A 14449-nucleotide genomic window follows, 5' to 3' on the forward strand; every position below is an offset into this window, starting at 1 on the left:
CATATACACCATGGAATACTATGCAGCCATAAAAAATGATGAGATCATGTCCTTTGTAGGAACATGGATAAAGCTGGAAACCATCATTCCCAGCAAACTATCACAAGGACAAAAAACCAAGCACCGCATGTTCTCACTCATAGGTGGGAATTGAACAATGAGAACACTTGGACACAGGAAGAGGAACATCACACACCAGGGCCTGTTGTGGGGTGGGGGGAGGGGGGAGGGATAGCATTAGGAGATATACCTAATGTAAATGATGAGTTAATGGGTGCAGCACACCATCATGGCACATGTATACATATGTAACAAACTTGCACGTAGTGCACATGTACCCTAGAACTTAAAGTATAATAAAAAAAATCTATATATTAAAAAAAGAAAGAAAATTTGAAGGTATAAGCGTATTACTGAACACCAAAGATTCTTTAGTTCCTCAGTTCTCAGCTCAATTAGAAGTAAACAACACCTTTCAGCATTTCATTACAGTATTCAGCTCTTTTTCTGGATATTTTACTTTCAGCCTTACCCTAGTACATTAAAAAACAAAGTTTCTGTCTGTTTTTCATTCTAGATTTCTCTTAATTGCCCCAGTGAAGCTGAAAGCTGTCATCATGGCCATTTCCACTCTCCTTGTAGCTCTTTGACTTCCCTGCATTTATTCTATTTATTTTATTGATTGATTGATTGATTGATTGAGACGGAATTTTGCTCTTGTCACCCAGGCTGAAGTGCAGTGGCACAATCTCGGCTGTCTGCAACCTCTGCTTCTCAGGTTCAAGTGATTCTCCTGCCTCAGCTTCCTGAGTAGCTGGAACTACAGGCACGTGCCACCACACCTGGCTAATTTTTGTAGTTTTAGTAGAGACAGGGTTTCACCATGTTGGTCAGGCTGGTCTCAAACTCCTGACCTCAGGTGATCCGCCTGCCTCAGCCTCCCAAAGTGCTGGGATTACAGGCATGAGCCACCATGCTCGGCCATATTTAATTTCTATATTAGCACCCCAATTGCTTTGGGAGAATTACCTTGCCCTGTTAGTAAGACTATGAATCAAATTGTGGAGGCTCCTTTTAGCCAAGGCTGGATGCATGACTAGAAAGTTAGGCAATCCCACTTCCTCCTAGAATTTGAAACCTGAGCAGAGGGACAAAACATATGCTCCTTTGTTATTCCAGCAGCTGGGCTCTGTCAAGTCGGATACGTAGACCACTTGAATTTCCCTTCTATTTCCTAGTCTAATTCTCCTGTCTTCCATCACTCAATGAACTCTCTTGTAATCCCAAAACACAATTATCTCCCCATATACCTCTTACAGAGCTAGCTGCCCATTCTACAGTACCTTTCTGAAAATGTGTATGTTTGAGGAAAAATCAGAAGTAGCATAGGTCTAATCCATGTCCCAGTTTTAAATGTATGGAAGCACGTGACTAAGTCATTCAGTCAAGACATACAGCTGACACAGTTTAGGAACAGTCTTCCACTATGTTGGCTGACATGGATTAGGCACAGCTGAACTACAGCCAAGTGAAATCACACTGCATTTAACATTTGCCTTTAATGTCAAAATAGTGTCTTCTTTGTGTTCTATCATAACTGTAAAGCTTCCTGATACAGTTTAGGACTCCCTTTTTGTTTTGTTAAGTCTTGTGCCGGTTAACAATGGCTGATCAACTGAAGAAATGCAAACGTTGACTGGGTGTTTGATGATATTAAGGAATAATCATTAATGTTTAGAGGCAATAATGATTTTAAGGGCATGTCACATGTTTATTAAAGAGTCCTGTCTTCTAGACATGTATGCTGAAATATTTCTTGATTAAATAAATGACTGAAACTTGCCTCAAAATAACTCAGAAACTGAGGAAAGCTGGGGGAAGGATGAAGGAAATGTGTCAATATGTCCATATATGAATACATAGACGTTCTTTATACTAGAGTTTTCCAAAATTCAAAAATATGGTAAAACAATGCCTGATTCTATCTCAATTATACATTTCTATTATAGTTACTATTAATAACAAGAATTTTGTGAGCTTTATTTGCAGAGTTAATTGGGAGACAATTAACTGAACCATACCAAGAACTTCAACTCTCCTCATCCCCTCTGCCATACTGGCTGATCACTGACCAGCTTGCAAAGAATAGTAAGTATTCTAAGGGAAGAAAAATAAAATTCTAAATGAATTTTTCTTTTCTCCTCCTAAAGAATCAATTTTTAATGTTTTGCTGACTATGAAACTCCCATTCTGAGTCTGAATCTGTAAAGTGATTGCATGACATAAGGGTTCGGGGCAAATCTGCTTATGAGAAAGGGAACCAAGGACAGATTTCACATAAGGCATTTTGGTCCTCAATTAATTTGTATGAATAGCACCTTTCAAGAAACAAGTTTAGGCTGGGCGCGGTGGCTCACGCCTGTAATCCCAGCACTTTGGGAGGACAAGGAGGGTGGATCACTTGAGGTCAGGAGTTCAAGACCAGCCTGGCCAACATGGCAAAACCCCATCTCTACTAAAAATACAAAAAAATTAGCTGGGCATGGTGGCATGCGCCTGTAGTCCCAGCTACTTGGGAGGCTGAGATACGAGAATCACTTGAACCTGGGCGGCAGAGGCTGCAGTGAGCTGACACTGCACTCCAGCCTGGGTGACAGAGCGAGACTCTGTCTCAATTTTTAAAAAAAGAAAGAAACAAACAAGTTTGGCATAATCACTTACATTTCAATAACTTCAGTTTAAAGGAGAATGAGCTAACTTGGTGCTGTTACTGCTGTTTTGCTTTGATCTTTGCTTTTTGAACCCAGAGGTGCTTTCCTGCTTTTCCTGATACATAAAGAAGCAAGATTAGGAAGGCACAAAAGACATCTTCCTAATCTTGCTTCTTTATGTATCAAGACATCAGAGGCCTAGGACATCTATGGCCATGGCCTCTGGGTTGACCAGACCCTCTGAAAGCTGCACTCCTTGACAATGATAACGCTCATAAATTCCAGAGGCGTCAGCACCAGGATCACAGATCACTAAGCAAAAGTTTGCCTCAGGCATGTCTTGCCACTTTTTGCCCAAATTCAGAACCTTGGTTTGAGTTCCACTACATTCTCTCTTTTAGTTCTTTTAATCGTAATGTTTTAAGATTAAATGTTCATGGTTGCAATTAATGAGTTAGGTAAGGGTATTCAAATAACTGCCCACCTTGCATGGACCCAAATCTCCCTCTTGCATTGAGGCCCCTCTCGGGGAGATCAGTAAATCTCGGGCTCAGGGAAGCCACAGCATCAACTAGTGTACTTATATCTTTAATTTTTGGTTATTTCTTTACCTCTGTCATTGGAGAATTTCCTTTTCTTTCTGAAAATCCAACCATCCATTTTAAAGTATCTGGGTCTCCAGCATTTCTAGCTATGACAGGAGGGTTTCTACATTACCTCATCCTCTATCTTGCTAGAACACGTGGTCTGATTAAGTCACATACCTGTCTCTTCCCCTAGATAAGGAGCTCCCTAAAGAAAAGGACCACTCTCTGATCTTCTCATTCTGCTCATAGCAGCAAGCCAGCATATGGGAGTCACTCAAGAGTCAATATTGAATGAAGCAGTGAGTTGATTTTCTTTTTGGTGATACATCGAATGTAAATCATCCTTTCTTTTGTAATCTATTATGAAAAATATCACAAAAAAGAGAGCTCAAATTGATCAAACCATTCCAAAAATCCACTTTTCCAAGATTGCATCTCCCTTAAATTCCAAATTGTCAATAATGAATTCCAAATGATCAACAAAGTCTCTAACTAGGCTAGAGACTATATCTATTTAGGCTATATCTAGCCTATTTTGCCCAAATTTAAAATATATATGAATTTTTCAAAAAATAATAAATTATAGTAAACCCCCATTGACAGGCTACTCACTTCAAATAAAAGAATGTCACAAAGCCTTAGAAGGCTGCCATGGCCCTTTTCCGAGTATGTCTCCTTCCTTTCCCCCCAGAGGTGTCCACTCTCCTGACATTTATTTTCTTTTATGGTTTTATTACTCTGTGATTGTGTCCCTATATAAAATATTACTCAGGTTTGAAAAATGAAATACCATATGAAAAATTGAACTTAGCCATATAAAGAGAAGCCAATATTTCCCACGGTATATAAAGTTCCCCTGAAGATTAAAAATTTAGGCTCTCTGGATTATAATCTGGACTGAGCTACCCTGTGATCTTATAAAACCACTTCTGGGGAAGCCAACGGGTGAACTATGCAGAGGGTTACAGGAACCTCATCAACACGAGGTCAAGAAAGCCAAAGGTGAGAAAGACCCTTGGCCAGAGTTTTGCAAGCGGGTGTGTGCCCTCCGGTTAAAAAGAGGATGCAATTGCTGCTGAGATCTCAGTAATCACATTTCACCTGGTATCTGCCTCTTGAGTCACATTGCTCTAATCTAGACTGATCACCCTCTTTTAGGGCACAGCTGTCATCCTGGGGTCTTCTTTCATTGTCATTCTCGGGATGCCCATGACCCTCTTCTGTGATGGACCTACTGTTTCCTGTTTGTGATGTTTTCCTCTTCTACTCTTACTGTCATTGTTTTGGTGGAGCTCACCCTCCTCCAATAGCTTATTGAGAAAAAAAGAGCATAACAGTAAGTGTTGAAGCCTTTAAAGACTGAAAACATATTTGTTTTCCCCTTACACGTGATCGTTTCATTAGGAGTGGAATTTGAAGGAGGGTATCATTTTCTTCAGAGTCTTGAAGATGTTTTTACCTTGTCTCCCTGCTTCAAGTATTCTGCCAAGAAATCCAAAATCATCCTGATTCTTTGTAGGTGACATAAATTGTTTTTTCTCTCCAGAAGTTGAGAAAAACCTCTGCCATGCACTCATTGTTCTTAAACTTCATAATTGTTTGTCACTAGGCACTTAGTTATTCCTTCCAATCTAAAAACTCACATCTTTCCATTTGAAACATGTTCTGGGTTACTTTATTGGTGACTTTGTCTTCTCAACTTTTTTTCTGTGCTTTAAATGCTTAGCATTCAGATGTTAGGCAATGTAGATGGACCCTCAGATTTTCTTGTGTGTTTCCTGTACTTCTACCTTCTTCTTTCTCCCACTCGTTTTTGTTTTATATTTTATGTTATTTTAGATTTTACAGCACCATCTCTGTCACCTAGTCTTTTTTTATTTTAAAGTATGAAGTGGGTGGGCACAGTGGCTCATGCCTGTAATTCCAGTACTTTGGGAGGCTGAGGTGGGAGGACCACTTGAGCCCAGGAATTTGAGACCAGCTTGGGCAACATGGTGAAACCCTGTCTCTACAAAAAATACAAAAATATTAGCCAGGCTGTGGTGACGCATGCCTGTGGTCCCAGTTGCTCAGGAGGCTGAGGTGGGAGAATCACCTGAACCTGGGAGGCCGAGGCTGCAGTGAGCCATAATTGTGCCACTGCACTCCAGCCTGGGCAACAGAGCGAGACATTGCCTCAAAAAAAAAAAAAAAAGAGGAAGAACAAGAAGAAAAAAAATAAAGTGTAAGGCAATTCTTAGCTTATGAGCTGTATAAAAATAAGCCATGGACATGATTTGGCCTGCAAACTGTATTTTTCCAACCCCATCTAAACAACATCTTTAATATAAAAGATAGAGATCAAAAATATGATACTAGAATCCCAGAGAAAAATCAAGATTATACAAGAGGAAGACATTTTCTCACATAATATTCTTAGATCATTTTCTTACATAATACCTTAAATAATATCCTTAGATCAGTGTTTCTTGGCCTCAGCCCTATTAGCAATTTGGGACAGATACTTTTTTGCTTTGGAGGCAGAAGGAAAATAACTCTCAACCTAGAAGTTTATAACCATCTGTTTCAAAAATAAGGGCAAAAAAAATGTTATTGAACTAACAAAGACTGAGAAAGTTAAATCCCCACAGATTCTCACTAGAAAAACTGTAAAGGATATGTTTCAGGAGGAAGAAAATTAAACCTAGAGGAATTAGTGGGATGCAAGGAACAATGGTGTCCAAATGTTGTGACCAATATATGAAAAATGTAAACTAGCATTGGCTGAACAAAGTACCAACAATCACAATGACTAATTTGGGAATATAAAAACGTGAAACTAAAATACTAAATAAAACTTACATGACATCATGTAAAAAGTGAGTGGAGTTAAAAAATGTTCTAAGGTCTCTGTATCATTCAGAAGACAGGTAGCATATTGTTAACACTACCTATGTCTAAGTTGAGTATTGATGCCAGAAAGTGTGGGGTTTTCTCTCGCTTCTGTGAATGTTCTAACAGCTTGGCCCATACTAGGTTTGTACAGGTCATAAGGCTGACATGTAGAGAAAACAGCAGGTGGCCTAGAAACATACACAGCATGAGGGTGTGTCTTTGTGTCCTCTTTGCTATTGAAAGTGGTAGCTTTAAGGCTGATTGCCATCTCCTGGTTTCTGTTTTCTTGGTTGTGGTCAGAATTTAAACAATTCAGCAGTGATGGCATTCATTTTTTCAGAGTAGTCAGCACAAGATACAAACAAAATATAAATATTCTTGCAAATCATTTTAGGAATAAAGAAGAATACATATTTGGACACACACACAACAAATTCTGGTTCAACTATTTTGTGAACAATTAATTATCAACATAAATGTAATTTCATTTCTTATATGCCATTCCCAATTTGAAGGCTGTAATTAGAAGCATTATGTGATGCATTAAAAATCTCCTATTTTTCCCTTCAGATCTACTCTTTATCTTTGTCCACCATCATCTTTGTCCCGGGGGGCAGCGTGTGTGACTTCATCAACAGCCATGCCCCCTTGTTTAGACCATGACAAATACAGTAGGAAATCACAGGAGGGAGGAAAGTGAAGCCAGTTTGCTTATTTCTTCAGCTTCCTCTATGCCTACAAGTGTCCCTTTTCCAAAAGCAACCAAATTCATACAATATTCTTCCTCTGGATTCCAGTAAGTGCTCCCTGCCCTGATTTTTTCACCATAGAAGTCATTATAGTACGAGAGGTACCAGGTCCCTAACTATTGCACTATTACTTGTGGTTCTTCTACAGCAATATCTTTCTAAATAGTCCCTTTGTAAATAAACTTATTTTGAGTATTCCTTCTATATCCTGTTGGCATCCTGATAAATAGAGTCACTGACACTGGAAGTAGCACCCCACTTCTGGTACCAAAGTCTGTATCTATTTTCTATTGCCACTGTAACAACCTCTAATTTAGTGGCTTAAAATAACACATTATTCTCTTACAGTTCTAAAGGTCAGAAATCTAAAATCAAAGTGTCAACAGGACTTCATTCATTTTGGAGGCTTCAGGGGGAGAATTCATTTTCTTGCCCTTTTGGCTTTTAGAGGCACCTGCATTCTTTGTCTCTCCCTTGCATCATTCCAGCTTCTTGCTTCTGCTCTCCCATCTCCTGCTACTTACTCTGCTCCTCCTGCTGCTCTCTCTTAAGGACTTCCGTGATTACCTCAGACCCTCCCAGATAATCCAGGATGATCGCCCACCTCAATATCCTTAATCACATCTACGAAACAATTTCACAGCAATATCTAGATAAGTGTTTGATTGAATAACTAGGTACCATAGCCTGGCCAAGTTTACGCATAAACCTGACCATATCACAGCTCCAGGAAGCAGACTCTCCAATATGGATTCTGGAATTGGGCGGCACATGGTTGTATATTTGAGAAATGCAAGAATAAGATTCTTACCAGGCATAAATGGGACACAGGTCATCTACAACATGCTAGAGCATCAGGATTACTCAAATTGTCACTGCAGGTGGCACTGCATAATGTATAAATGGAGATCAAGTTACTGAGCCATCAAGTGTCTGTGACACTGTGGACACAATAGTAAGGATGGAGGCTGTGGAGCTGTGCCTCTTCTCCTGATGGCCATGGAGAGTATACCAGGAGAAAAAGAAAATTAAAAAGTAAAAACACGAATTCAAATTTGCACATGAACATGAATCTGAACATACAATTGAGTGCATTCATAGAGAACCAGAAAGCCCTCCATGGCAATGGAACAGGTATCTCAACTTCTAATCACAGAGTAGGAATAACTGAGATGTAACCAAGCCAGGGTCTCTTGGAAATACTAGCAGAGTTACAACACCATGTGAATGCTTGACCCATTCACCTCTCAGGCTAAAATAAAGGTTCTGTTCAGAAGACACAGGTCTCTGAGTCATGGGATGGGGACATATGGGCAGAAATGAATGAAGTTAAATTTGATCATCTAAATTCACTGAAATTCCCTTCTCCACCTCATTCCACCACCCCTACACTGAGGAAATCAGTTCTTTTCAAAATACAAGTATTTCAATGATACACCTATAAACAATATTTGACGAATGACAGTTCTTCTCAGGACACACCCCACTACCTGTCATTGCCTCCAGGCCTATTTGAGTTAGATCCTCAACTATCCCAGATGAGGAGAAATAAGACTTGCTCTAGAAAGAGATAATTTTGCCAAACTTACTGACTGATGCCCAGGGCCATCTGTGGAAATAGATTCTTAAGAAGAAAGGCGAGCCATGCGCAGTGGCTCACGCCTGTAATCTCAGCACTTTGGGAGGCCGAGGTGGGCAGATCACGAGGTCAGGAGATCGAGACCATCCTGGCCAACAAGGTGAAACCCCGTCTCTACTAAAAATACAAAAATTAGCTGGGCATGGTGGTGCGTGCCTGTAATCCCAGCTACTCGAGAGGTTGAGGCAGGAGAATCCCTTGAACCTGGGAGGCAGAGGTTGCAGTGAGCTGAGATCGTGCCACTCCAACCTGGAGACAGCGGGAGACTCCTTCTCGGAAAAAAAAAAGAAAAAGAAAAAAAAAGAAGAAGTAAGGCCAAGAAGGATGGAAAAAGGGACTCAATCTGTCTGAGTTTATTGAAATTATACAATCTCATCTGGGATGTGGGATTTATTGGGTCGGCTTGAGGCTTTGTGAGTGGTATTAATAGTTTTTTCAGTTGGATAATTGATGCTTGAAATCAGCAATGTCCCACAGTCATTGAGGTCAAATGTCAGGACATCACTAAAGCATTAAAAAGAAAGAAGTTCAAAAGTCCTGGTAAATGGGGTATTTCTTATGATTCCATTAGGGGTGATCTGCCTACTATTCCTTCTGAGGGCCCTGAAGAAACTCCATCCACCAAGACAATATAAAATGCATTGCTGGCGAGGTGCAGTGGTTCACGCCTGTAATCCCAGCACTCTGGAAGGCCGAGAAGGGCAGATCACAAGGCCAGGAGCTCAAAACCAGCCTGGGCGTCATGGCGAGACCCCGTCTCTACTAAAAATACAAAAATTGGCCAGGCATGCTGGTGTGTGCCTGTAGCCCAGGGGAGGATTGCTTGAGCCCAAGAGATGGAGGCGGCAGTGAGCTGAGATTGTGCACGCCAGCCTGGGGGACAGAGCCAGACCACATCTCAAAAAAAGCAAAAAAAAAACCCACCCCCTACAAAAAAACAAAGACAGAGAGAGAGAAAAGCTGGGAATAACTACCTGGTCTGTGAATGAGGCTGTGTGTTATATGGGTTTAACCTGAAGGCAGTTGGGGTCAGTCAGGGGGAATCCACTTTGCACCATCTAAAACACCAATCATTGGGGATAATCTTGATATCTGAAATCATATAGCTTAGAACTCCCATTCCATTCACATCTCACTGATCTTTACCATTTCTTTCTCTAAACAGCATACTCAGAAGGGTCTTATACTCATGTTAGGGAAAATATAACCCAAATCATTGGAGCAAGAGATCCTAGATGTCATGTACCACTGACAACAGTTGCTGGTGCCTGATTCGGTAGGATACCTGTGGCTGGGGGCGCACATCTGGGACGTCACTTCCCAGACGCTGCCAGCACAGCACAGCCTCCCACCAACAGGCCTCAGTGAAGCCCTGGTTCTGTGCAGCTTGGCAAAGTACAGAGGAAAGGAAGAAAGTAGACACCCAGCTCCTTATAGTTCCTTTAAACTGTGCACTTCAATATATCTAATCTACTCCTGTTCGCACATTGCTTCTTAAATATCTTTTTTTTTTTTTTTGAGACAGCATCTTATTTTGTCTCCCAGGCTCGAGTGCAGTGGTGTGATCATGGCACACTGCAGCCTCGAGCTACCAGGTTCAAGCAATCCTCCTGCCTCAGCCTCCTGAGTAGCTGGGACTACAGGCCCACACCACATCATCCAGCTAAATTTTTTTATTTTTTATAAAGATGGGGTCTCACTATGTTGCCCAGGCTGATAAACTCCTGGGCTCCAGCAGTCCTCCTGCCTTGGCCTCCCAAGTGCTAGGTTTACAGACATGAGCCACCACGCCCAGCTCTTAAATATTTTAACCACAGCCTCTTCAAAACTCCTCTACTCTGTCTTTACTTTCCCAGATACCAATCCTATGTCTCTGTTGTACCCTGGACTCACATCTAAGATTTTCTGCATGCTTTTGCCTTTTCTGGTTATGACTTTGGGGTTATTTTTTTTAAATGTAACTCATTCTCTCTGTCCAAGCTGATTCATGAACTCCACTTCCAGTCCAATCTGCCTTACAGACACCAGCACGTCCATCCCAGGAATAACAACGTACCCACCGGACTCAGATCCAATTGGAAAGATTTATACTGTTTGAGGCAGTGTAATGTAGTCCAAAGAATGTCATACTTAGAGTCAAAAAACCTATGATTAAATCTTAACTCTGCTACTTGTTATCTGTTTAAATTTGAGGAAGTTATTAAAAATCTCTTGGCTTCCATCCCTTTATCTTTAAAATGAGACTGAACACTGATGATTTCTACCTCCTAGTCATATGAAATTAACAAACATAAGAAACTGCTCAGCCTAATGTTTTGCACATGCTACACATTCAAAAATAAATGGTTATTGTCTAGATTTTACTCTAATAAGCATCGTTAAGTCATTTCCATTAGAACACTGGTCAGAAATTCATGTATTGATATTTTCATATTTTAAGTCATTGCACAAATATTTTGAAGCTGCAGAACTAAAATTCTAATTTTGGAAGCTGCTGTTTTAATAATAGTAACATAACTCCAAATGATGATTAAGTGAGATTCTAATTCTTTACAGCAAACCAAGTACATTCCACTGAAGGCCCTTTTGCACACTGGTGATAAATCAGCAATGCAGTGGAATTAGTAAAATAAACAGAAGGCACCTTCTTCTTTCTTGTCCCTATTATAGCTTCTTTTCTTGGTATTTAACTCAAGCAAATGGATTGAAGAGATGTTCAGTATTTCACGGAAGCAAGAACATTTGACAGACTGCTGGAAATGTTTGCCCTCTAGGGGACAAAGTGGCAAGTGGACTGCAGTTTTATTTCCTAGGAAAAGCCCACTCTTTGCTGTCAACACCTGATCCAGTCTGAGTCAGTCAGACTCTCCTTACCGAGAACTTCCACTTTGGAATGGGTGTAGAAGTGAGCATATTGAGACCTGGATCTTACCAACGGCAATGTGTTTGGAGGAAGTTCTGCAAATTCTCACTGCTAAGGTTCCAGGAGCTTTCCAATTATTGTCCCTCTAGAGGCCAAGTTTGAACCCAAGGATTGCCCCACTAACTCAGAGATTATCTCTATTTGCTTAATCTAAATCAGATTGCTTCTGTTTCTTGGAACCAAAGTAATTTTGAACATGTATACAAATATATTTTATAAAATAAAAAAGCTAAACATTTCTTTATGTATTTATTTCTATATTTCAGAGAGACTAAACAGGATATTTTTATTAAACTTTTTACAATTTTTTTATTTTTAAAAAATTGGATTCTTTTTAACTTTTATTTATTTACTTATTTGCTTATTTATTTATTTATTTTTGAGACAAAGTCTTGCTCTGTTGCCCAGGCTGGAGTGCAGTGATGCAATCTCGGCTCACTGCAACCTCCACCTCCTGGGTTCAAGTGATTCTCCTGCCTCAGCCTCCAAAGTAGCTGAGATTGCAGGTGCCCACCACCAAGCCTGACTAATTTTTGTATTTTTAGTAGAGATGGGGTTTCACCATGTTGGCCAGGCTGGTCTTGAACTCCTGACTTCAAGTGATCCTCCCACCTCGGCCTCCCAAAGTGCTGGGATTACAGGCATGAGCCAACACGTCTGGCCTTAACTTGTGTTTTAGATTCAGGGGTAGATGTGCAGGTTTCTTACTTCGTTTCTTGTTATGTATGTAAACTTGTGTCCCAGGAGTTTAGTGTACAGATTACTTTGTCACCCAGGTAATAAGCATAGTACCCCACAGGTAGTTTTTTTTATCCTCACCCTCCTCCCACCCTTCACCCTCAGGTAGGCCTTGGTGTCTGTTGCTCCCTTCTTTGTGTCCATGAGTACTCAATATTTAGCTCCCACTTATAAGCAAGAACATGCGGTATTTGGTTTTCTGTTCCTGTACTAGTTTGCTTAAGATAATGGTCTCTGGCTCCATCCATGTTGCTGAAAATAACATGATCTCATTCTTTTTATGACTGCATAGTATTCCATGGTGTTTATGTATCACATTTTTTTTATCCAGTCTACCATTGATGGGCATTTAGATTGATTCCATGTCTTTGCTATTGTGAATAGTGCTGCAATGAACATATGCGTGCATGTGTCTTTATGGTAGAATGATTTATATTCCTTTGCTTATATACCCAAAAATGGCATTGCTGGGTCAAACGGTAATTCTGTTTTAAGTTCTTTGAGAAATTGCCACACTGCTTTCCACAATGACTGAGCTAGTTTACATTCCCACCCTCAAGGTGTAAATGTTCCCTTTTCTCTGCAACCTCACCAGCATCTGTTATTTTTTAACTTTTTAATAGTAGCCATTCTGACTGGTGTGAGATGATATTTCATTGTGGTTTTGATTTGCCTTTCTCTAATGATTAGGTTGTTGAGCATTTCTTCGTATGCTTGTTGGCCACATGTATGTCTTCTTTAGAATAGCCCTCCTAACTGGGGTGAGATGATACCTCATTGTGGTTTTGATTTGCATTTCCCTGATGATTAGTGATGTTTAGCATTTTTTCATATATTTGTTATCCATATTTGTATGTCTCCTTTTGAGGAATTTCTATTCAGAAACTTTGCCCATCTCTTAATCAAATTGTTTTTTTTTTTTTCTGTTGACATGTTTGGAGACTTTGTATATCCTGAATATTAATCCCCTGTCAAATGAATAGCAAATACTTTCTCCCATTCTATAGGTTGTCTTTTCACTTTTCACAAATGCTTTTTAGTTTGATGTAATCCCTTTTGTTGGATACTAAAAAAGTCTGCTTAAAAAAAGGGAAAAAATGAAAGATATGATCCCATTTGGGTTTGTTTTTTTTTTGCTATGTGATGTGCTTTTGAGATATTATTCATAAAATCTTTACCCAGACCAATGTCCTGAAGCATTTTTCCTATGTTTTCATCTAGTAGTTTTATAGCTTTAGGACTTGCACTTAGTTCTTTAATCCATTTTGAATTGATTCTGGTATAAGATGAGAGGCGGGATCATTTCATTCTTCTGGGTGTGGAGTTCCAGTTTTCCCAGAACTGTCCTTTCCCCAGTGAGTGTTCTTGGCACCTTTGTCACAAATCAGTTGATTATAGACATGTGGATTAATTTCTGGGTTCTCTATTCGATTACATTGGTCTATTTGTCTGTTTTTATGCCAGTACTATGATGCCGATACCATGACATTTTGGTTACTATAGTTTCGTAGTATATTTTGAAGTCCTTTTTGCTCAGGATCCTTTTTGCTCAGGATTGTTTTGACTATTCAGGGTCATTTGTGGTTTCATACAAACGTTAAGATTTTTTCTTACTTCTGTGGAGAATGCCATTGGTATTTTAATAGGGATTGCATTGAATTTGTAAGTTGCTTTGGGTAGTTGCTCATTTTAACAATATCAATTCTTTTTTATTTTTTATTTTATTTTATTTTAGATCCAAGGGGTACATGTGCTTGTTTCTTACATGGGTAAGTTGCATACTGATGGAGATTAGGATTCTAGTGTACCCACTACCTAAATAGTGAACATTGTACCCAACTGGTAATTTTTTTAACCCCTTCACAATCATCCTTTTTTTTGGAGTCCCTAGTGTCTACTATTTCCATCTTTATGACCATTTGTGCCCATTGTTTAGCCCTCACTTACAAGTGAGAATGTGTGGTATTTGGTTTTTATGCTTCCGAGTTAGTTGACTTAGGATAATGGCCTCTAGCTCCATCCATGTTGCTGCAACAGACATGATTTCATTCTTTTTTGGGGGTGCATAGTATTTCATTTTATACATATATATATTATATATATGTATAATATATATATTATATCTATATAATATATATATTATATCTAATATGTATTTTATCTATATTATATATAATATATATATTATATCTATATTATACATATATTAACATATATTATTATATAAC

This window comes from Pan paniscus, chromosome 7 (assembly GCF_029289425.2).
Source record: "Pan paniscus chromosome 7, NHGRI_mPanPan1-v2.0_pri, whole genome shotgun sequence".
NCBI lineage: Eukaryota > Metazoa > Chordata > Mammalia > Primates > Hominidae > Pan > Pan paniscus.